The sequence below is a fragment of the Oncorhynchus gorbuscha genome, linkage group LG25, assembly GCF_021184085.1.
Source record: "Oncorhynchus gorbuscha isolate QuinsamMale2020 ecotype Even-year linkage group LG25, OgorEven_v1.0, whole genome shotgun sequence".
Lineage (NCBI taxonomy): Eukaryota > Metazoa > Chordata > Actinopteri > Salmoniformes > Salmonidae > Oncorhynchus > Oncorhynchus gorbuscha.
This window is the reverse complement of record NC_060197.1, coordinates 45,773,781-45,794,370: the sequence shown is the minus strand read 5'-3', so window position 1 is coordinate 45,794,370 and position 20,590 is coordinate 45,773,781. Positions and strand designations below refer to the sequence as shown.

General features: G+C 44.2%; 30 non-coding genes across 30 annotated transcripts; all 30 read right to left on the bottom strand.

The window, feature by feature from the left end:
- Positions 1-41: 41 nt before the first annotated feature.
- trnay-gua lies at positions 42-128 on the bottom strand. Its single transcript is given in 2 exon segments — positions 42-77; positions 92-128. It is a non-coding gene; the product is annotated as a tRNA-Tyr (tRNA).
- A 589-nt stretch (positions 129-717) lies between these two features.
- trnay-gua lies at positions 718-804 on the bottom strand. Its single transcript is given in 2 exon segments — positions 718-753; positions 768-804. It is a non-coding gene; the product is annotated as a tRNA-Tyr (tRNA).
- A 589-nt stretch (positions 805-1,393) lies between these two features.
- On the bottom strand, positions 1,394-1,480 carry trnay-gua. The gene is given in 2 exon segments: positions 1,394-1,429; positions 1,444-1,480. It is a non-coding gene; the product is annotated as a tRNA-Tyr (tRNA).
- Positions 1,481-2,069: 589 nt separating this feature from the next.
- Positions 2,070-2,156, bottom strand: trnay-gua. The gene is given in 2 exon segments: positions 2,070-2,105; positions 2,120-2,156. It is a non-coding gene; the product is annotated as a tRNA-Tyr (tRNA).
- A 592-nt stretch (positions 2,157-2,748) lies between these two features.
- Positions 2,749-2,835, bottom strand: trnay-gua. The gene is given in 2 exon segments: positions 2,749-2,784; positions 2,799-2,835. It is a non-coding gene; the product is annotated as a tRNA-Tyr (tRNA).
- Positions 2,836-3,424: 589 nt separating this feature from the next.
- Positions 3,425-3,511, bottom strand: trnay-gua. Its single transcript is given in 2 exon segments — positions 3,425-3,460; positions 3,475-3,511. It is a non-coding gene; the product is annotated as a tRNA-Tyr (tRNA).
- A 590-nt stretch (positions 3,512-4,101) lies between these two features.
- trnay-gua lies at positions 4,102-4,188 on the bottom strand. The gene is given in 2 exon segments: positions 4,102-4,137; positions 4,152-4,188. It is a non-coding gene; the product is annotated as a tRNA-Tyr (tRNA).
- A 588-nt stretch (positions 4,189-4,776) lies between these two features.
- trnay-gua lies at positions 4,777-4,863 on the bottom strand. The gene is given in 2 exon segments: positions 4,777-4,812; positions 4,827-4,863. It is a non-coding gene; the product is annotated as a tRNA-Tyr (tRNA).
- Positions 4,864-5,451: 588 nt separating this feature from the next.
- trnay-gua lies at positions 5,452-5,538 on the bottom strand. Its single transcript is given in 2 exon segments — positions 5,452-5,487; positions 5,502-5,538. It is a non-coding gene; the product is annotated as a tRNA-Tyr (tRNA).
- A 587-nt stretch (positions 5,539-6,125) lies between these two features.
- Positions 6,126-6,212, bottom strand: trnay-gua. The gene is given in 2 exon segments: positions 6,126-6,161; positions 6,176-6,212. It is a non-coding gene; the product is annotated as a tRNA-Tyr (tRNA).
- Positions 6,213-6,802: 590 nt separating this feature from the next.
- On the bottom strand, positions 6,803-6,889 carry trnay-gua. The gene is given in 2 exon segments: positions 6,803-6,838; positions 6,853-6,889. It is a non-coding gene; the product is annotated as a tRNA-Tyr (tRNA).
- A 1,266-nt stretch (positions 6,890-8,155) lies between these two features.
- On the bottom strand, positions 8,156-8,242 carry trnay-gua. The gene is given in 2 exon segments: positions 8,156-8,191; positions 8,206-8,242. It is a non-coding gene; the product is annotated as a tRNA-Tyr (tRNA).
- Positions 8,243-8,830: 588 nt separating this feature from the next.
- trnay-gua lies at positions 8,831-8,917 on the bottom strand. Its single transcript is given in 2 exon segments — positions 8,831-8,866; positions 8,881-8,917. It is a non-coding gene; the product is annotated as a tRNA-Tyr (tRNA).
- A 588-nt stretch (positions 8,918-9,505) lies between these two features.
- Positions 9,506-9,592, bottom strand: trnay-gua. Its single transcript is given in 2 exon segments — positions 9,506-9,541; positions 9,556-9,592. It is a non-coding gene; the product is annotated as a tRNA-Tyr (tRNA).
- Positions 9,593-10,180: 588 nt separating this feature from the next.
- trnay-gua lies at positions 10,181-10,267 on the bottom strand. The gene is given in 2 exon segments: positions 10,181-10,216; positions 10,231-10,267. It is a non-coding gene; the product is annotated as a tRNA-Tyr (tRNA).
- A 590-nt stretch (positions 10,268-10,857) lies between these two features.
- trnay-gua lies at positions 10,858-10,944 on the bottom strand. Its single transcript is given in 2 exon segments — positions 10,858-10,893; positions 10,908-10,944. It is a non-coding gene; the product is annotated as a tRNA-Tyr (tRNA).
- A 589-nt stretch (positions 10,945-11,533) lies between these two features.
- On the bottom strand, positions 11,534-11,620 carry trnay-gua. The gene is given in 2 exon segments: positions 11,534-11,569; positions 11,584-11,620. It is a non-coding gene; the product is annotated as a tRNA-Tyr (tRNA).
- Positions 11,621-12,209: 589 nt separating this feature from the next.
- On the bottom strand, positions 12,210-12,296 carry trnay-gua. Its single transcript is given in 2 exon segments — positions 12,210-12,245; positions 12,260-12,296. It is a non-coding gene; the product is annotated as a tRNA-Tyr (tRNA).
- A 587-nt stretch (positions 12,297-12,883) lies between these two features.
- On the bottom strand, positions 12,884-12,970 carry trnay-gua. Its single transcript is given in 2 exon segments — positions 12,884-12,919; positions 12,934-12,970. It is a non-coding gene; the product is annotated as a tRNA-Tyr (tRNA).
- Positions 12,971-13,556: 586 nt separating this feature from the next.
- Positions 13,557-13,643, bottom strand: trnay-gua. The gene is given in 2 exon segments: positions 13,557-13,592; positions 13,607-13,643. It is a non-coding gene; the product is annotated as a tRNA-Tyr (tRNA).
- Positions 13,644-14,232: 589 nt separating this feature from the next.
- Positions 14,233-14,319, bottom strand: trnay-gua. Its single transcript is given in 2 exon segments — positions 14,233-14,268; positions 14,283-14,319. It is a non-coding gene; the product is annotated as a tRNA-Tyr (tRNA).
- A 587-nt stretch (positions 14,320-14,906) lies between these two features.
- Positions 14,907-14,993, bottom strand: trnay-gua. The gene is given in 2 exon segments: positions 14,907-14,942; positions 14,957-14,993. It is a non-coding gene; the product is annotated as a tRNA-Tyr (tRNA).
- Positions 14,994-15,581: 588 nt separating this feature from the next.
- On the bottom strand, positions 15,582-15,668 carry trnay-gua. The gene is given in 2 exon segments: positions 15,582-15,617; positions 15,632-15,668. It is a non-coding gene; the product is annotated as a tRNA-Tyr (tRNA).
- A 589-nt stretch (positions 15,669-16,257) lies between these two features.
- On the bottom strand, positions 16,258-16,344 carry trnay-gua. Its single transcript is given in 2 exon segments — positions 16,258-16,293; positions 16,308-16,344. It is a non-coding gene; the product is annotated as a tRNA-Tyr (tRNA).
- A 587-nt stretch (positions 16,345-16,931) lies between these two features.
- Positions 16,932-17,018, bottom strand: trnay-gua. The gene is given in 2 exon segments: positions 16,932-16,967; positions 16,982-17,018. It is a non-coding gene; the product is annotated as a tRNA-Tyr (tRNA).
- Positions 17,019-17,607: 589 nt separating this feature from the next.
- trnay-gua lies at positions 17,608-17,694 on the bottom strand. The gene is given in 2 exon segments: positions 17,608-17,643; positions 17,658-17,694. It is a non-coding gene; the product is annotated as a tRNA-Tyr (tRNA).
- A 589-nt stretch (positions 17,695-18,283) lies between these two features.
- Positions 18,284-18,370, bottom strand: trnay-gua. Its single transcript is given in 2 exon segments — positions 18,284-18,319; positions 18,334-18,370. It is a non-coding gene; the product is annotated as a tRNA-Tyr (tRNA).
- A 589-nt stretch (positions 18,371-18,959) lies between these two features.
- trnay-gua lies at positions 18,960-19,046 on the bottom strand. The gene is given in 2 exon segments: positions 18,960-18,995; positions 19,010-19,046. It is a non-coding gene; the product is annotated as a tRNA-Tyr (tRNA).
- A 589-nt stretch (positions 19,047-19,635) lies between these two features.
- On the bottom strand, positions 19,636-19,722 carry trnay-gua. Its single transcript is given in 2 exon segments — positions 19,636-19,671; positions 19,686-19,722. It is a non-coding gene; the product is annotated as a tRNA-Tyr (tRNA).
- Positions 19,723-20,311: 589 nt separating this feature from the next.
- On the bottom strand, positions 20,312-20,398 carry trnay-gua. Its single transcript is given in 2 exon segments — positions 20,312-20,347; positions 20,362-20,398. It is a non-coding gene; the product is annotated as a tRNA-Tyr (tRNA).
- Between the last annotated feature and the right edge of the window lie 192 nt (positions 20,399-20,590).

Below are 20,590 nucleotides of genomic sequence, written 5' to 3'. Positions count from 1 at the left end.
TGCTGTCAAAAAGTTGGCGTAAACCACAAGAAAAAGTACAATCCTTTGAGCCGGATTTGAACCAGCGACCTAAGGATTACAGCAATTTCACCTACAGTCCTCCGCTCTACCAACTGAGCTATCAAAGGGTGACAAATACAGTCAAACGCCATTCCCTAGATGGTCAGAGGTTCGACAGAAGCATATGTTCCCTTTAAGAAATTAATCTGCTGAGTTTGGTGGTTTCTTGAAGCTGCTGAGGATTGCCCCCAGGTCTTCGTACGTTCAACTAATGCTCTATTCCTCTGAGCTACATCCCCTTAGATTGCAAGTAGTTGCATTTGGGAATAGACAAAAAGTGAGCCGAGGAATAAAATCGCTGTTTAGCCCCCTCACTGCGAATTGTCTTTTTCTCTCTCCCTTTTGGTCCAGTGGTTCAGATTCGGTTCTTTTACCACCGCGGCCTGGGTTTGATTCCCGCTCAGGGAATTACTTGATTTTGGGGAAACACTAGGCATAAGTCCAAAACTTGGTACAACTGCTGAAAAAGTTATACTCTTCTGAGTCAGCGACCTAAGGACTGTTGCAATCTCGAGAACTCTCTGCTGCTCTACCAACATTCCTTTCATAGGTCAACAAGTGAAGATTTCTTCTCTCAGGGAAATATATTTTTTGTCAAGCACATGTCAAGGTGCACTGCTGTCAAAAAGTTGGCGTAAACCACAAGAAAAAGTACAATCCTTTGAGCCGGATTTGAACCAGCGACCTAAGGATTACAGCAATTTCACCTACAGTCCTCCGCTCTACCAACTGAGCTATCAAAGGGTGACAAATACAGTCAAACGCCATTCCCTAGATGGTCAGAGGTTCGACAGAAGCATATGTTCCCTTTAAGAAATTAATCTGCTGAGTTTGGTGGTTTCTTGAAGCTGCTGAGGATTGCCCCCAGGTCTTCGTACGTTCAACTAATGCTCTATTCCTCTGAGCTACATCCCCTTAGATTGCAAGTAGTTGCATTTGGGAATAGACAAAAAGTGAGCCGAGGAATAAAATCGCTGTTTAGCCCCCTCACTGCGAAATGTCTTTTTCTCTCTCCCTTTTGGTCCAGTGGTTCAGATTCGGTTCTTTTACCACCGCGGCCTGGGTTTGATTCCCGCTCAGGGAATTACTTGATTTTGGGGAAACACTAGGCATAAGTCCAAAACTTGGTACAACTGCTGAAAAAGTTATACTCTTCTGAGTCAGCGACCTAAGGACTGTTGCAATCTCGAGAACTCTCTGCTGCTCTACCAACATTCCTTTCATAGGTCAACAAGTGAAGATTTCTTCTCTCAGGGAAATATATTTTTTGTCAAGCACATGTCAAGGTGCACTGCTGTCAAAAAGTTGGCGTAAACCACAAGAAAAAGTACAATCCTTTGAGCCGGATTTGAACCAGCGACCTAAGGATTACAGCAATTTCACCTACAGTCCTCCGCTCTACCAACTGAGCTATCAAAGGGTGACAAATACAGTCAAACGCCATTCCCTAGATGGTCAGAGGTTCGACAGAAGCATATGTTCCCTTTAAGAAATTAATCTGCTGAGTTTGGTGGTTTCTTGAAGCTGCTGAGGATTGCCCCCAGGTCTTCGTACGTTCAACTAATGCTCTATTCCTCTGAGCTACATCCCCTTAGATTGCAAGTAGTTGCATTTGGGAATAGACAAAAAGTGAGCCGAGGAATAAAATCGCTGTTTAGCCCCCTCACTGCGAAATGTCTTTTTCTCTCTCCCTTTTGGTCCAGTGGTTCAGATTCGGTTCTTTTACCACCGCGGCCTGGGTTTGATTCCCGCTCAGGGAATTACTTGATTTTGGGGAAACACTAGGCATAAGTCCAAAACGTGGTACAACTGCTGAAAAAGTTATACTCTTCTGAGTCAGCGACCTAAGGACTGTTGCAATCTCGAGAACTCTCTGCTGCTCTACCAACATTCCTTTCATAGGTCAACAAGTGAAGATTTCTTCTCTCAGGGAAATATATTTTTTGTCAAGCACATGTCAAGGTGCACTGCTGTCAAAAAGTTGGCGTAAACCACAAGAAAAAGTACAATCCTTTGAGCCGGATTTGAACCAGCGACCTAAGGATTACAGCAATTTCACCTACAGTCCTCCGCTCTACCAACTGAGCTATCAAAGGGTGACAAATACAGTCAAACGCCATTCCCTAGATGGTCAGAGGTTCGACAGAAGCATATGTTCCCTTTAAGAAATTAATCTGCTGAGTTTGGTGGTTTCTTGAAGCTGCTGAGGATTGCCCCCAGGTCTTCGTACGTTCAACTAATGCTCTATTCCTCTGAGCTACATCCCCTTAGATTGCAAGTAGTTGCATTTGGGAATAGACAAAAAGTGAGCCGAGGAATAAAATCGCTGTTTAGCCCCCTCACTGCGAATTGTCTTTTTCTCTCTCCCTTTTGGTCCAGTGGTTCAGATTCGGTTCTTTTACCACCGCGGCCTGGGTTTGATTCCCGCTCAGGGAATTACTTGATTTTGGGGAAACACTAGGCATAAGTCCAAAACTTGGTACAACTGCTGAAAAAAAAGTTATACTCTTCTGAGTCAGCGACCTAAGGACTGTTGCAATCTCGAGAACTCTCTGCTGCTCTACCAACATTCCTTTCATAGGTCAACAAGTGAAGATTTCTTCTCTCAGGGAAATATATTTTTTGTCAAGCACATGTCAAGGTGCACTGCTGTCAAAAAGTTGGCGTAAACCACAAGAAAAAGTACAATCCTTTGAGCCGGATTTGAACCAGCGACCTAAGGATTACAGCAATTTCACCTACAGTCCTCCGCTCTACCAACTGAGCTATCAAAGGGTGACAAATACAGTCAAACGCCATTCCCTAGATGGTCAGAGGTTCGACAGAAGCATATGTTCCCTTTAAGAAATTAATCTGCTGAGTTTGGTGGTTTCTTGAAGCTGCTGAGGATTGCCCCCAGGTCTTCGTACGTTCAACTAATGCTCTATTCCTCTGAGCTACATCCCCTTAGATTGCAAGTAGTTGCATTTGGGAATAGACAAAAAGTGAGCCGAGGAAGAAAATCGCTGTTTAGCCCCCTCACTGCGAAATGTCTTTTTCTCTCTCCCTTTTGGTCCAGTGGTTCAGATTCGGTTCTTTTACCACCGCGGCCTGGGTTTGATTCCCGCTCAGGGAATTACTTGATTTTGGGGAAACACTAGGCATAAGTCCAAAACTTGGTACAACTGCTGAAAAAGTTATACTCTTCTGAGTCAGCGACCTAAGGACTGTTGCAATCTCGAGAACTCTCTGCTGCTCTACCAACATTCCTTTCATAGGTCAACAAGTGAAGATTTCTTCTCTCAGGGAAATATATTTTTTGTCAAGCACATGTCAAGGTGCACTGCTGTCAAAAAGTTGGCGTAAACCACAAGAAAAAGTACAATCCTTTGAGCCGGATTTGAACCAGCGACCTAAGGATTACAGCAATTTCACCTACAGTCCTCCGCTCTACCAACTGAGCTATCAAAGGGTGACAAATACAGTCAAACGCCATTCCCTAGATGGTCAGAGGTTCGACAGAAGCATATGTTCCCTTTAAGAAATTAATCTGCTGAGTTTGGTGGTTTCTTGAAGCTGCTGAGGATTGCCCCCAGGTCTTCGTACGTTCAACTAATGCTCTATTCCTCTGAGCTACATCCCCTTAGATTGCAAGTAGTTGCATTTGGGAATAGACAAAAAGTGAGCCGAGGAATAAAATCGCTGTTTAGCCCCCTCACTGCGAATTGTCTTTTTCTCTCTCCCTTTTGGTCCAGTGGTTCAGATTCGGTTCTTTTACCACCGCGGCCTGGGTTTGATTCCCGCTCAGGGAATTACTTGATTTTGGGGAAACACTAGGCATAAGTCCAAAACTTGGTACAACTGCTGAAAAAGTTATACTCTTCTGAGTCAGCGACCTAAGGACTGTTGCAATCTCGAGAACTCTCTGCTGCTCTACCAACATTCCCTTTCATAGGTCAACAAGTGAAGATTTCTTCTCTCAGGGAAATATATTTTTTGTCAAGCACATGTCAAGGTGCACTGCTGTCAAAAAGTTGGCGTAAACCACAAGAAAAAGTACAATCCTTTGAGCCGGATTTGAACCAGCGACCTAAGGATTACAGCAATTTCACCTACAGTCCTCCGCTCTACCAACTGAGCTATCAAAGGGTGACAAATACAGTCAAACGCCATTCCCTAGATGGTCAGAGGTTCGACAGAAGCATATGTTCCCTTTAAGAAATTAATCTGCTGAGTTTGGTGGTTTCTTGAAGCTGCTGAGGATTGCCCCCAGGTCTTCGTACGTTCAACTAATGCTCTATTCCTCTGAGCTACATCCCCTTAGATTGCAAGTAGTTGCATTTGGGAATAGACAAAAAGTGAGCCGAGGAATAAAATCGCTGTTTAGCCCCCTCACTGCGAATTGTCTTTTTCTCTCTCCCTTTTGGTCCAGTGGTTCAGATTCGGTTCTTTTACCACCGCGGCCTGGGTTTGATTCCCGCTCAGGGAATTACTTGATTTTGGGGAAACACTAGGCATAAGTCCAAAACTTGGTACAACTGCTGAAAAAGTTATACTCTTCTGAGTCAGCGACCTAAGGACTGTTGCAATCTCGAGAACTCTCTGCTGCTCTACCAACATTCCTTTCATAGGTCAACAAGTGAAGATTTCTTCTCTCAGGGAAATATATTTTTGTCAAGCACATGTCAAGGTGCACTGCTGTCAAAAAGTTGGCGTAAACCACAAGAAAAAGTACAATCCTTTGAGCCGGATTTGAACCAGCGACCTAAGGATTACAGCAATTTCACCTACAGTCCTCCGCTCTACCAACTGAGCTATCAAAGGGTGACAAATACAGTCAAACGCCATTCCCTAGATGGTCAGAGGTTCGACAGAAGCATATGTTCCCTTTAAGAAATTAATCTGCTGAGTTTGGTGGTTTCTTGAAGCTGCTGAGGATTGCCCCAGGTCTTCGTACGTTCAACTAATGCTCTATTCCTCTGAGCTACATCCCCTTAGATTGCAAGTAGTTGCATTTGGGAATAGACAAAAAGTGAGCCGAGGAATAAAATCGCTGTTTAGCCCCCTCACTGCGAAATGTCTTTTTCTCTCTCCCTTTTGGTCCAGTGGTTCAGATTCGGTTCTTTTACCACCGCGGCCTGGGTTTGATTCCCGCTCAGGGAATTACTTGATTTTGGGGAAACACTAGGCATAAGTCCAAAACTTGGTACAACTGCTGAAAAAGTTATACTCTTCTGAGTCAGCGACCTAAGGACTGTTGCAATCTCGAGAACTCTCTGCTGCTCTACCAACATTCCTTTCATAGGTCAACAAGTGAAGATTTCTTCTCTCAGGGAAATATATTTTTTGTCAAGCACATGTCAAGGTGCACTGCTGTCAAAAAGTTGGCGTAAACCACAAGAAAAAGTACAATCCTTTGAGCCGGATTTGAACCAGCGACCTAAGGATTACAGCAATTTCACCTACAGTCCTCCGCTCTACCAACTGAGCTATCAAAGGGTGACAAATACAGTCAAACGCCATTCCCTAGATGGTCAGAGGTTCGACAGAAGCATATGTTCCCTTTAAGAAATTAATCTGCTGAGTTTGGTGGTTTCTTGAAGCTGCTGAGGATTGCCCCCAGGTCTTCGTACGTTCAACTAATGCTCTATTCCTCTGAGCTACATCCCCTTAGATTGCAAGTAGTTGCATTTGGGAATAGACAAAAAGTGAGCCGAGGAATAAAATCGCTGTTTAGCCCCTCACTGCGAAATGTCTTTTTCTCTCTCCCTTTTGGTCCAGTGGTTCAGATTCGGTTCTTTTACCACCGCGGCCTGGGTTTGATTCCCGCTCAGGGAATTACTTGATTTTGGGGAAACACTAGGCATAAGTCCAAAACTTGGTACAACTGCTGAAAAAGTTATACTCTTCTGAGTCAGCGACCTAAGGACTGTTGCAATCTCGAGAACTCTCTGCTGCTCTACCAACATTCCTTTCATAGGTCAACAAGTGAAGATTTCTTCTCTCAGGGAAATATATTTTTGTCAAGCACATGTCAAGGTGCACTGCTGTCAAAAAGTTGGCGTAAACCACAAGAAAAAGTACAATCCTTTGAGCCGGATTTGAACCAGCGACCTAAGGATTACAGCAATTTCACCTACAGTCCTCCGCTCTACCAACTGAGCTATCAAAGGGTGACAAATACAGTCAAACGCCATCCCCTAGATGGTCAGAGGTTCGACAGAAGCATATGTTCCCTTTAAGAAATTAATCTGCTGAGTTTGGTGGTTTCTTGAAGCTGCTGAGGATTGCCCCCAGGTCTTCGTACGTTCAACTAATGCTCTATTCCTCTGAGCTACATCCCCTTAGATTGCAAGTAGTTGCATTTGGGAATAGACAAAAAGTGAGCCGAGGAATAAAATCGCTGTTTAGCCCCCTCACTGCGAAATGTCTTTTTCTCTCTCCCTTTTCGTTCCAGCGGTTAGGATTCGGTTCTTTTACCACCGCGGCCTGGGTTTGATTCCCGCTCAGGGAATTACTTGATTTTGGGGAAACACTAGGCATAAGTCCAAAACTTGGTACAACTGCTGAAAAAGTTATACTCTTCTGAGTCAGCGACCTAAGGACTGTTGCAATCTCGAGAACTCTCTGCTGCTCTACCAACATTCCTTTCATAGGTCAACAAGTGAAGATTTCTTCTCTCAGGGAAATATATTTTTTGTCAAGCACATGTCAAGGTGCACTGCTGTCAAAAAGTTGGCGTAAACCACAAGAAAAAGTACAATCCTTTGAGCCGGATTTGAACCAGCGACCTAAGGATTACAGCAATTTCACCTACAGTCCTCCGCTCTACCAACTGAGCTATCAAAGGGTGACAAATACAGTCAAACGCCATTCCCTAGATGGTCAGAGGTTCGACAGAAGCATATGTTCCCTTTAAGAAATTAATCTGCTGAGTTTGGTGGTTTCTTGAAGCTGCTGAGGATTGCCCCCAGGTCTTCGTACGTTCAACTAATGCTCTATTCCTCTGAGCTACATCCCCTTAGATTGCAAGTAGTTGCATTTGGGAATAGACAAAAAGTGAGCCGAGGAATAAAATCGCTGTTTAGCTCCCTCACTGCGAAATGTCTTTTTCTCTCTCCCTTTTGGTCCAGTGGTTCAGATTCGGTTCTTTTACCACCGCGGCCTGGGTTTGATTCCCGCTCAGGGAATTACTTGATTTTGGGGAAACACTAGGCATAAGTCCAAAACGTGGTACAACTGCTGAAAAAGTTATACTCTTCTGAGTCAGCGACCTAAGGACTGTTGCAATCTCGAGAACTCTCTGCTGCTCTACCAACATTCCTTTCATAGGTCAACAAGTGAAGATTTCTTCTCTCAGGGAAATATATTTTTTGTCAAGCACATGTCAAGGTGCACTGCTGTCAAAAAGTTGGCGTAAACCACAAGAAAAAGTACAATCCTTTGAGGGATTTGAACCAGCGACCTAAGGATTACAGCAATTTCACCTACAGTCCTCCGCTCTACCAACTGAGCTATCAAAGGGTGACAAATACAGTCAAACGCCATTCCCTAGATGGTCAGAGGTTCGACAGAAGCATATGTTCCCTTTAAGAAATTAATCTGCTGAGTTTGGTGGTTTCTTGAAGCTGCTGAGGATTGCCCCCAGGTCTTCGTACGTTCAACTAATGCTCTATTCCTCTGAGCTACATCCCCTTAGATTGCAAGTAGTTGCATTTGGGAATAGACAAAAAGTGAGCCGAGGAATAAAATCGCTGTTTAGCCCCCTCACTGCGAATTGTCTTTTTCTCTCTCCCTTTTGGTCCAGTGGTTCAGATTCGGTTCTTTTACCACCGCGGCCTGGGTTTGATTCCCGCTCAGGGAATTACTTGATTTTGGGGAAACACTAGGCATAAGTCCAAAACTTGGTACAACTGCTGAAAAAAAAGTTATACTCTTCTGAGTCAGCGACCTAAGGACTGTTGCAATCTCGAGAACTCTCTGCTGCTCTACCAACATTCCTTTCATAGGTCAACAAGTGAAGATTTCTTCTCTCAGGGAAATATATTTTTTGTCAAGCACATGTCAAGGTGCACTGCTGTCAAAAAGTTGGCGTAAACCACAAGAAAAAGTACAATCCTTTGAGCCGGATTTGAACCAGCGACCTAAGGATTACAGCAATTTCACCTACAGTCCTCCGCTCTACCAACTGAGCTATCAAAGGGTGACAAATACAGTCAAACGCCATTCCCTAGATGGTCAGAGGTTCGACAGAAGCATATGTTCCCTTTAAGAAATTAATCTGCTGAGTTTGGTGGTTTCTTGAAGCTGCTGAGGATTGCCCCCAGGTCTTCGTACGTTCAACTAATGCTCTATTCCTCTGAGCTACATCCCCTTAGATTGCAAGTAGTTGCATTTGGGAATAGACAAAAAGTGAGCCGAGGAATAAAATCGCTGTTTAGCCCCCTCACTGCGAATTGTCTTTTTCTCTCTCCCTTTTGGTCCAGTGGTTCAGATTCGGTTCTTTTACCACCGCGGCCTGGGTTTGATTCCCGCTCAGGGAATTACTTGATTTTGGGGAAACACTAGGCATAAGTCCAAAACTTGGTACAACTGCTGAAAAAGTTATACTCTTCTGAGTCAGCGACCTAAGGACTGTTGCAATCTCGAGAACTCTCTGCTGCTCTACCAACATTCCTTTCATAGGTCAACAAGTGAAGATTTCTTCTCTCAGGGAAATATATTTTTGTCAAGCACATGTCAAGGTGCACTGCTGTCAAAAAGTTGGCGTAAACCACAAGAAAAAGTACAATCCTTTGAGCCGGATTTGAACCAGCGACCTAAGGATTACAGCAATTTCACCTACAGTCCTCCGCTCTACCAACTGAGCTATCAAAGGGTGACAAATACAGTCAAACGCCATTCCCTAGATGGTCAGAGGTTCGACAGAAGCATATGTTCCCTTTAAGAAATTAATCTGCTGAGTTTGGTGGTTTCTTGAAGCTGCTGAGGATTGCCCCCAGGTCTTCGTACGTTCAACTAATGCTCTATTCCTCTGAGCTACATCCCCTTAGATTGCAAGTAGTTGCATTTGGGAATAGACAAAAAGTGAGCCGAGGAATAAAATCGCTGTTTAGCTCCCTCACTGCGAAATGTCTTTTTCTCTCTCCCTTTTGGTCCAGTGGTTCAGATTCGGTTCTTTTACCACCGCGGCCTGGGTTTGATTCCCGCTCAGGGAATTACTTGATTTTGGGGAAACACTAGGCATAAGTCCAAAACTTGGTACAACTGCTGAAAAAGTTATACTCTTCTGAGTCAGCGACCTAAGGACTGTTGCAATCTCGAGAACTCTCTGCTGCTCTACCAACATTCCTTTCATAGGTCAACAAGTGAAGATTTCTTCTCTCAGGGAAATATATTTTTGTCAAGCACATGTCAAGGTGCACTGCTGTCAAAAAGTTGGCGTAAACCACAAGAAAAAGTACAATCCTTTGAGCCGGATTTGAACCAGCGACCTAAGGATTACAGCAATTTCACCTACAGTCCTCCGCTCTACCAACTGAGCTATCAAAGGGTGACAAATACAGTCAAACGCCATTCCCTAGATGGTCAGAGGTTCGACAGAAGCATATGTTCCCTTTAAGAAATTAATCTGCTGAGTTTGGTGGTTTCTTGAAGCTGCTGAGGATTGCCCCCAGGTCTTCGTACGTTCAACTAATGCTCTATTCCTCTGAGCTACATCCCCTTAGATTGCAAGTAGTTGCATTTGGGAATAGACAAAAAGTGAGCCGAGGAAGAAAAATGCTGTTTAGCCCCCTCACTGCGAAATGTCTTTTTCTCTCTCCCTTTTGGTCCAGTGGTTCAGATTCGGTTCTTTTACCACCGCGGCCTGGGTTTGATTCCCGCTCAGGGAATTACTTGATTTTGGGGAAACACTAGGCATAAGTCCAAAACGTGGTACAACTGCTGAAAAAGTTATACTCTTCTGAGTCAGCGACCTAAGGACTGTTGCAATCTCGAGAACTCTCTGCTGCTCTACCAACATTCCTTTCATAGGTCAACAAGTGAAGATTTCTTCTCTCAGGGAAATATATTTTTGTCAAGCACATGTCAAGGTGCACTGCTGTCAAAAAGTTGGCGTAAACCACAAGAAAAAGTACAATCCTTTGAGCCGGATTTGAACCAGCGACCTAAGGATTACAGCAATTTCACCTACAGTCCTCCGCTCTACCAACTGAGCTATCAAAGGGTGACAAATACAGTCAAACGCCATTCCCTAGATGGTCAGAGGTTCGACAGAAGCATATGTTCCCTTTAAGAAATTAATCTGCTGAGTTTGGTGGTTTCTTGAAGCTGCTGAGGATTGCCCCCAGGTCTTCGTACGTTCAACTAATGCTCTATTCCTCTGAGCTACATCCCCTTAGATTGCAAGTAGTTGCATTTGGGAATAGACAAAAAGTGAGCCGAGGAAAAAAATCGCTGTTTAGCCCCCTCACTGCGAAATGTCTTTTTCCTCTCTCCCTTTTGGTCCAGTGGTTCAGATTCGGTTCTTTTACCACCGCGGCCTGGGTTTGATTCCCGCTCAGGGAATTACTTGATTTTGGGGAAACACTAGGCATAAGTCCAAAACTTGGTACAACTGCTGAAAAAGTTATACTCTTCTGAGTCAGCGACCTAAGGACTGTTGCAATCTCGAGAACTCTCTGCTGCTCTACCAACATTCCTTTCATAGGTCAACAAGTGAAGATTTCTTCTCTCAGGGAAATATATTTTTTGTCAAGCACATGTCAAGGTGCACTGCTGTCAAAAAGTTGGCGTAAACCACAAGAAAAAGTACAATCCTTTGAGCCGGATTTGAACCAGCGACCTAAGGATTACAGCAATTTCACCTACAGTCCTCCGCTCTACCAACTGAGCTATCAAAGGGTGACAAATACAGTCAAACGCCATTCCCTAGATGGTCAGAGGTTCGACAGAAGCATATGTTCCCTTTAAGAAATTAATCTGCTGAGTTTGGTGGTTTCTTGAAGCTGCTGAGGATTGCCCCCAGGTCTTCGTACGTTCAACTAATGCTCTATTCCTCTGAGCTACATCCCCTTAGATTGCAAGTAGTTGCATTTGGGAATAGACAAAAAGTGAGCCGAGGAAGAAAATCGCTGTTTAGCCCCCTCACTGCGAAATGTCTTTTTCTCTCTCCCTTTTGGTCCAGTGGTTCAGATTCGGTTCTTTTACCACCGCGGCCTGGGTTTGATTCCCGCTCAGGGAATTACTTGATTTTGGGGAAACACTAGGCATAAGTCCAAAACTTGGTACAACTGCTGAAAAAGTTATACTCTTCTGAGTCAGCGACCTAAGGACTGTTGCAATCTCGAGAACTCTCTGCTGCTCTACCAACATTCCTTTCATAGGTCAACAAGTGAAGATTTCTTCTCTCAGGGAAATATATTTTTTGTCAAGCACATGTCAAGGTGCACTGCTGTCAAAAAGTTGGCGTAAACCACAAGAAAAAGTACAATCCTTTGAGCCGGATTTGAACCAGCGACCTAAGGATTACAGCAATTTCACCTACAGTCCTCCGCTCTACCAACTGAGCTATCAAAGGGTGACAAATACAGTCAAACGCCATTCCCTAGATGGTCAGAGGTTCGACAGAAGCATATGTTCCCTTTAAGAAATTAATCTGCTGAGTTTGGTGGTTTCTTGAAGCTGCTGAGGATTGCCCCCAGGTCTTCGTACGTTCAACTAATGCTCTATTCCTCTGAGCTACATCCCCTTAGATTGCAAGTAGTTGCATTTGGGAATAGACAAAAAGTGAGCCGAGGAATAAAATCGCTGTTTAGCCCCCTCACTGCGAAATGTCTTTTTCTCTCTCCCTTTTGGTCCAGTGGTTCAGATTCGGTTCTTTTACCACCGCGGCCTGGGTTTGATTCCCGCTCAGGGAATTACTTGATTTTGGGGAAACACTAGGCATAAGTCCAAAACGTGGTACAACTGCTGAAAAAGTTATACTCTTCTGAGTCAGCGACCTAAGGACTGTTGCAATCTCGAGAACTCTCTGCTGCTCTACCAACATTCCTTTCATAGGTCAACAAGTGAAGATTTCTTCTCTCAGGGAAATATATTTTTTGTCAAGCACATGTCAAGGTGCACTGCTGTCAAAAAGTTGGCGTAAACCACAAGAAAAAGTACAATCCTTTGAGCCGGATTTGAACCAGCGACCTAAGGATTACAGCAATTTCACCTACAGTCCTCCGCTCTACCAACTGAGCTATCAAAGGGTGACAAATACAGTCAAACGCCATTCCCTAGATGGTCAGAGGTTCGACAGAAGCATATGTTCCCTTTAAGAAATTAATCTGCTGAGTTTGGTGGTTTCTTGAAGCTGCTGAGGATTGCCCCCAGGTCTTCGTACGTTCAACTAATGCTCTATTCCTCTGAGCTACATCCCCTTAGATTGCAAGTAGTTGCATTTGGGAATAGACAAAAAGTGAGCCGAGGAAGAAAATCGCTGTTTAGCCCCTCACTGCGAAATGTCTTTTTTCTCTCCCTTTTGGTCCAGTGGTTCAGATTCGGTTCTTTTACCACCGCGGCCTGGGTTTGATTCCCGCTCAGGGAATTACTTGATTTTGGGGAAACACTAGGCATAAGTCCAAAACTTGGTACAACTGCTGAAAAAGTTATACTCTTCTGAGTCAGCGACCTAAGGACTGTTGCAATCTCGAGAACTCTCTGCTGCTCTACCAACATTCCTTTCATAGGTCAACAAGTGAAGATTTCTTCTCTCAGGGAAATATATTTTTTGTCAAGCACATGTCAAGGTGCACTGCTGTCAAAAAGTTGGCGTAAACCACAAGAAAAAGTACAATCCTTTGAGCCGGATTTGAACCAGCGACCTAAGGATTACAGCAATTTCACCTACAGTCCTCCGCTCTACCAACTGAGCTATCAAAGGGTGACAAATACAGTCAAACGCCATTCCCTAGATGGTCAGAGGTTCGACAGAAGCATATGTTCCCTTTAAGAAATTAATCTGCTGAGTTTGGTGGTTTCTTGAAGCTGCTGAGGATTGCCCCCAGGTCTTCGTACGTTCAACTAATGCTCTATTCCTCTGAGCTACATCCCCTTAGATTGCAAGTAGTTGCATTTGGGAATAGACAAAAAGTGAGCCGAGGAAGAAAATCGCTGTTTAGCCCCCTCACTGCGAAATGTCTTTTTCTCTCTCCCTTTTGGTCCAGTGGTTCAGATTCGGTTCTTTTACCACCGCGGCCTGGGTTTGATTCCCGCTCAGGGAATTACTTGATTTTGGGGAAACACTAGGCATAAGTCCAAAACTTGGTACAACTGCTGAAAAAGTTATACTCTTCTGAGTCAGCGACCTAAGGACTGTTGCAATCTCGAGAACTCTCTGCTGCTCTACCAACATTCCTTTCATAGGTCAACAAGTGAAGATTTCTTCTCTCAGGGAAATATATTTGTCAAGCACATGTCAAGGTGCACTGCTGTCAAAAAGTTGGCGTAAACCACAAGAAAAAGTACAATCCTTTGAGCCGGATTTGAACCAGCGACCTAAGGATTACAGCAATTTCACCTACAGTCCTCCGCTCTACCAACTGAGCTATCAAAGGGTGACAAATACAGTCAAACGCCATTCCCTAGATGGTCAGAGGTTCGACAGAAGCATATGTTCCCTTTAAGAAATTAATCTGCTGAGTTTGGTGGTTTCTTGAAGCTGCTGAGGATTGCCCCCAGGTCTTCGTACGTTCAACTAATGCTCTATTCCTCTGAGCTACATCCCCTTAGATTGCAAGTAGTTGCATTTGGGAATAGACAAAAAGTGAGCCGAGGAATAAAATCGCTGTTTAGCTCCCTCACTGCGAAATGTCTTTTTCTCTCTCCCTTTTGGTCCAGTGGTTCAGATTCGGTTCTTTTACCACCGCGGCCTGGGTTTGATTCCCGCTCAGGGAATTACTTGATTTTGGGGAAACACTAGGCATAAGTCCAAAACGTGGTACAACTGCTGAAAAAGTTATACTCTTCTGAGTCAGCGACCTAAGGACTGTTGCAATCTCGAGAACTCTCTGCTGCTCTACCAACATTCCTTTCATAGGTCAACAAGTGAAGATTTCTTCTCTCAGGGAAATATATTTTTTGTCAAGCACATGTCAAGGTGCACTGCTGTCAAAAAGTTGGCGTAAACCACAAGAAAAAGTACAATCCTTTGAGCCGGATTTGAACCAGCGACCTAAGGATTACAGCAATTTCACCTACAGTCCTCCGCTCTACCAACTGAGCTATCAAAGGGTGACAAATACAGTCAAACGCCATTCCTAGATGGTCAGAGGTTCGACAGAAGCATATGTTCCCTTTAAGAAATTAATCTGCTGAGTTTGGTGGTTTCTTGAAGCTGCTGAGGATTGCCCCCAGGTCTTCGTACGTTCAACTAATGCTCTATTCCTCTGAGCTACATCCCCTTAGATTGCAAGTAGTTGCATTTGGGAATAGACAAAAAGTGAGCCGAGGAATAAAATCGCTGTTTAGCCCCTCACTGCGAAATGTCTTTTTCTCTCTCCCTTTTGGTCCAGTGGTTCAGATTCGGTTCTTTTACCACCGCGGCCTGGGTTTGATTCCCGCTCAGGGAATTACTTGATTTTGGGGAAACACTAGGCATAAGTCCAAAACGTGGTACAACTGCTGAAAAAGTTATACTCTTCTGAGTCAGCGACCTAAGGACTGTTGCAATCTCGAGAACTCTCTGCTGCTCTACCAACATTCCTTTCATAGGTCAACAAGTGAAGATTTCTTCTCTCAGGGAAATATATTTTTTGTCAAGCACATGTCAAGGTGCACTGCTGTCAAAAAGTTGGCGTAAACCACAAGAAAAAGTACAATCCTTTGAGCCGGATTTGAACCAGCGACCTAAGGATTACAGCAATTTCACCTACAGTCCTCCGCTCTACCAACTGAGCTATCAAAGGGTGACAAATACAGTCAAACGCCATTCCCTAGATGGTCAGAGGTTCGACAGAAGCATATGTTCCCTTTAAGAAATTAATCTGCTGAGTTTGGTGGTTTCTTGAAGCTGCTGAGGATTGCCCCCAGGTCTTCGTACGTTCAACTAATGCTCTATTCCTCTGAGCTACATCCCCTTAGATTGCAAGTAGTTGCATTTGGGAATAGACAAAAAGTGAGCCGAGGAAGAAAATCGCTGTTTAGCCCCTCACTGCGAAATGTCTTTTTCTCTCTCCCTTTTGGTCCAGTGGTTCAGATTCGGTTCTTTTACCACCGCGGCCTGGGTTTGATTCCCGCTCAGGGAATTACTTGATTTTGGGGAAACACTAGGCATAAGTCCAAAACTTGGTACAACTGCTGAAAAAGTTATACTCTTCTGAGTCAGCGACCTAAGGACTGTTGCAATCTCGAGAACTCTCTGCTGCTCTACCAACATTCCTTTCATAGGTCAACAAGTGAAGATTTCTTCTCTCAGGGAAATATATTTTTTGTCAAGCACATGTCAAGGTGCACTGCTGTCAAAAAGTTGGCGTAAACCACAAGAAAAAGTACAATCCTTTGAGCCGGATTTGAACCAGCGACCTAAGGATTACAGCAATTTCACCTACAGTCCTCCGCTCTACCAACTGAGCTATCAAAGGGTGACAAATACAGTCAAACGCCATTCCCTAGATGGTCAGAGGTTCGACAGAAGCATATGTTCCCTTTAAGAAATTAATCTGCTGAGTTTGGTGGTTTCTTGAAGCTGCTGAGGATTGCCCCCAGGTCTTCGTACGTTCAACTAATGCTCTATTCCTCTGAGCTACATCCCCTTAGATTGCAAGTAGTTGCATTTGGGAATAGACAAAAAGTGAGCCGAGGAAGAAAATCGCTGTTTAGCCCCCTCACTGCGAAATGTCTTTTTCTCTCTCCCTTTTGGTCCAGTGGTTCAGATTCGGTTCTTTTACCACCGCGGCCTGGGTTTGATTCCCGCTCAGGGAATTACTTGATTTTGGGGAAACACTAGGCATAAGTCCAAAACTTGGTACAACTGCTGAAAAAGTTATACTCTTCTGAGTCAGCGACCTAAGGACTGTTGCAATCTCGAGAACTCTCTGCTGCTCTACCAACATTCCTTTCATAGGTCAACAAGTGAAGATTTCTTCTCTCAGGGAAATATATTTTTTGTCAAGCACATGTCAAGGTGCACTGCTGTCAAAAAGTTGGCGTAAACCACAAGAAAAAGTACAATCCTTTGAGCCGGATTTGAACCAGCGACCTAAGGATTACAGCAATTTCACCTACAGTCCTCCGCTCTACCAACTGAGCTATCAAAGGGTGACAAATACAGTCAAACGCCATTCCTAGATGGTCAGAGGTTCGACAGAAGCATATGTTCCCTTTAAGAAATTAATCTGCTGAGTTTGGTGGTTTCTTGAAGCTGCTGAGGATTGCCCCCAGGTCTTCGTACGTTCAACTAATGCTCTATTCCTCTGAGCTACATCCCCTTAGATTGCAAGTAGTTGCATTTGGGAATAGACAAAAAGTGAGCCGAGGAATAAAATCGCTGTTTAGCTCCCTCACTGCGAAATGTCTTTTTTCTCTCCCTTTTGGTCCAGTGGTTCAGATTCGGTTCTTTTACCACCGCGGCCTGGGTTTGATTCCCGCTCAGGGAATTACTTGATTTTGGGGAAACACTAGGCATAAGTCCAAAACGTGGTACAACTGCTGAAAAAGTTATACTCTTCTGAGTCAGCGACCTAAGGACTGTTGCAATCTCGAGAACTCTCTGCTGCTCTACCAACATTCCTTTCATAGGTCAACAAGTGAAGATTTCTTCTCTCAGGGAAATATATTTTTTGTCAAGCACATGTCAAGGTGCACTGCTGTCAAAAAGTTGGCGTAAACCACAAGAAAAAGTACAATCCTTTGAGCCGGATTTGAACCAGCGACCTAAGGATTACAGCAATTTCACCTACAGTCCTCCGCTCTACCAACTGAGCTATCAAAGGGTGACAAATACAGTCAAACGCCATTCCCTAGATGGTCAGAGGTTCGACAGAAGCATATGTTCCCTTTAAGAAATTAATCTGCTGAGTTTGGTGGTTTCTTGAAGCTGCTGAGGATTGCCCCCAGGTCTTCGTACGTTCAACTAATGCTCTATTCCTCTGAGCTACATCCCCTTAGATTGCAAGTAGTTGCATTTGGGAATAGACAAAAAGTGAGCCGAGGAAGAAAATCGCTGTTTAGCCCCCTCACTGCGAAATGTCTTTTTCTCTCTCCCTTTTGGTCCAGTGGTTCAGATTCGGTTCTTTTACCACCGCGGCCTGGGTTTGATTCCCGCTCAGGGAATTACTTGATTTTGGGGAAACACTAGGCATAAGTCCAAAACTTGGTACAACTGCTGAAAAAGTTATACTCTTCTGAGTCAGCGACCTAAGGACTGTTGCAATCTCGAGAACTCTCTGCTGCTCTACCAACATTCCTTTCATAGGTCAACAAGTGAAGATTTCTTCTCTCAGGGAAATATATTTTTTGTCAAGCACATGTCAAGGTGCACTGCTGTCAAAAAGTTGGCGTAAACCACAAGAAAAAGTACAATCCTTTGAGCCGGATTTGAACCAGCGACCTAAGGATTACAGCAATTTCACCTACAGTCCTCCGCTCTACCAACTGAGCTATCAAAGGGTGACAAATACAGTCAAACGCCATTCCCTAGATGGTCAGAGGTTCGACAGAAGCATATGTTCCCTTTAAGAAATTAATCTGCTGAGTTTGGTGGTTTCTTGAAGCTGCTGAGGATTGCCCCCAGGTCTTCGTACGTTCAACTAATGCTCTATTCCTCTGAGCTACATCCCCTTAGATTGCAAGTAGTTGCATTTGGGAATAGACAAAAAGTGAGCCGAGGAAGAAAATCGCTGTTTAGCCCCCTCACTGCGAAATGTCTTTTTCTCTCTCCCTTTTGGTCCAGTGGTTCAGATTCGGTTCTTTTACCACCGCGGCCTGGGTTTGATTCCCGCTCAGGGAATTACTTGATTTTGGGGAAACACTAGGCATAAGTCCAAAACTTGGTACAACTGCTGAAAAAGTTATACTCTTCTGAGTCAGCGACCTAAGGACTGTTGCAATCTCGAGAACTCTCTGCTGCTCTACCAACATTCCTTTCATAGGTCAACAAGTGAAGATTTCTTCTCTCAGGGAAATATATTTTTTGTCAAGCACATGTCAAGGTGCACTGCTGTCAAAAAGTTGGCGTAAACCACAAGAAAAAGTACAATCCTTTGAGCCGGATTTGAACCAGCGACCTAAGGATTACAGCAATTTCACCTACAGTCCTCCGCTCTACCAACTGAGCTATCAAAGGGTGACAAATACAGTCAAACGCCATTCCCTAGATGGTCAGAGGTTCGACAGAAGCATATGTTCCCTTTAAGAAATTAATCTGCTGAGTTTGGTGGTTTCTTGAAGCTGCTGAGGATTGCCCCCAGGTCTTCGTACGTTCAACTAATGCTCTATTCCTCTGAGCTACATCCCCTTAGATTGCAAGTAGTTGCATTTGGGAATAGACAAAAAGTGAGCCGAGGAAGAAAATCGCTGTTTAGCCCCCTCACTGCGAAATGTCTTTTTCTCTCTCCCTTTTGGTCCAGTGGTTCAGATTCGGTTCTTTTACCACCGCGGCCTGGGTTTGATTCCCGCTCAGGGAATTACTTGATTTTGGGGAAACACTAGGCATGAGTCCAAAACTTGGTACAACTGCTGAAAAAGTTATACTCTTCTGAGTCAGCGACCTAAGGACTGTTGCAATCTCGAGAACTCTCTGCTGCTCTACCAACATTCCTTTCATAGGTCAACAAGTGAAGATTTCTTCTCTCAGGGAAATATATTTTTTGTCAAGCACATGTCAAGGTGCACTGCTGTCAAAAAGTTGGCGTAAACCACAAGAAAAAGTACAATCCTTTGAGCCGGATTTGAACCAGGAACTTAAGGATTACAGCAATTTCACCTACAGTCCTCCGCTCTACCAACTGAGCTATCAAAGGGTGACAAATACAGTCAAACGCCATTCCCTAGATGGTCAGAGGTTCGACAGAAGCATATGTTCCCTTTAAGAAATTAATCTGCTGAGTTTGGTGGTTTCTTGAAGCTGCTGAGGATTGCCCCCAGGTCTTCGTACGTTCAACTAATGCTCTATTCCTCTGAGCTACATCCCCTTAGATTGCAAGTAGTTGCATTTGGGAATAGACAAAAAGTGAGCCGAGGAAGAAAATCGCTGTTTAGCCCCCTCACTGCGAAATGTCTTTTTCTCTCTCCCTTTTGGTCCAGTGGTTCAGATTCGGTTCTTTTACCACCGCGGCCTGGGTTTGATTCCCGCTCAGGGAATTACTTGATTTTGGGGAAACACTAGGCATAAGTCCAAAACTTGGTACAACTGCTGAAAAAGTTATACTCTTCTGAGTCAGCGACCTAAGGACTGTTGCAATCTCGAGAACTCTCTGCTGCTCTACCAACATTCCTTTCAAAGGTCAACAAGTGAAGATTTCTTCTCTCAGGGAAATATATTTTTTGTCAAGCACATGTCAAGGTGCACTGCTGTCAAAAAGTTGGCGTAAACCACAAGAAAAAGTACAATCCTTTGAGCCGGATTTGAACCAGCGACCTAAGGATTACAGCAATTTCACCTACAGTCCTCCGCTCTACCAACTGAGCTATCAAAGGGTGACAAATACAGTCAAACGCCATCCCCTAGATGGTCAGAGGTTCGACAGAAGCATATGTTCCCTTTAAGAAATTAATCTGCTGAGTTTGGTGGTTTCTTGAAGCTGCTGAGGATTGCCCCCAGGTCTTCGTACGTTCAACTAATGCTCTATTCCTCTGAGCTACATCCCCTTAGATTGCAAGTAGTTGCATTTGGGAATAGACAAAAAGTGAGCCGAGGAAGAAAATCGCTGTTTAGCCCCCTCACTGCGAAATGTCTTTTTCTCTCTCCCTTTTGGTCCAGTGGTTCAGATTCGGTTCTTTTACCACCGCGGCCTGGGTTTGATTCCCGCTCAGGGAATTACTTGATTTTGGGGAAACACTAGGCATAAGTCCAAAACGTGGTACAACTGCTGAAAAAGTTATACTCTTCTGAGTCAGCGACCTAAGGACTGTTGCAATCTCGAGAACTCTCTGCTGCTCTACCAACATTCCTTTCATAGGTCAACAAGTGAAGATTTCTTCTCTCAGGGAAATATATTTTTTGTCAAGCACATGTCAAGGTGCACTGCTGTCAAAAAGTTGGCGTAAACCACAAGAAAAAGTACAATCCTTTGAGCCGGATTTGAACCAGCGACCTAAGGATTACAGCAATTTCACCTACAGTCCTCCGCTCTACCAACTGAGCTATCAAAGGGTGACAAATGCAGTCAAACGCCATCCCCTAGATGGTCAGAGGTTCGACAGAAGCATATGTTCCCTTTAAGAAATTAATCTGCTGAGTTTGGTGGTTTCTTGAAGCTGCTGAGGATTGCCCCCAGGTCTTCGTACGTTCAACTAATGCTCTATTCCTCTGAGCTACATCCCCTTAGATTGCAAGTAGTTGCAT